The sequence below is a fragment of the Mycetomoellerius zeteki genome, unplaced genomic scaffold, assembly GCF_001594055.1.
Source record: "Mycetomoellerius zeteki isolate Tzet28-1 unplaced genomic scaffold, Tzet1.0 scaffold62, whole genome shotgun sequence".
In the NCBI taxonomy this organism is placed as follows: Eukaryota; Metazoa; Arthropoda; class Insecta; order Hymenoptera; family Formicidae; genus Mycetomoellerius; species Mycetomoellerius zeteki.
In genome coordinates this window covers 3,608,079-3,608,421 of record NW_017257632.1, presented here as the reverse complement: position 1 = coordinate 3,608,421, position 343 = coordinate 3,608,079, and positions in this window count along the sequence as shown.

The window sequence follows — 343 nt, the reverse complement described above, 5'->3', positions numbered from 1 at the left end:
TAGCCAATACGGTGGCAAGAATTTATTCTAGCTAACAATCTAGCAAAAAAAACAAACATCGTGTGCCGCCAGCTTAAGGCCGTAAGCAAATCGGCCAATCACAATCGAGCGTTTTAAAACGCGAGATCGTAATTTTGATTGTGATTGGTCGATTTGCTTGCGATTTTACGATTACGACTAAAATTTTTGTACGTGTGATGGCCTTTACTACCTAACTACCTTCGATATATACCGATCAAGCTGATTGCTGCTTTCTGCATATGTGTATGTATGTACATATGTAAATATACTTTATTTCATTCCCACCTTATCCTCCTACGTCGATTTCTCTCAACTTTACTTT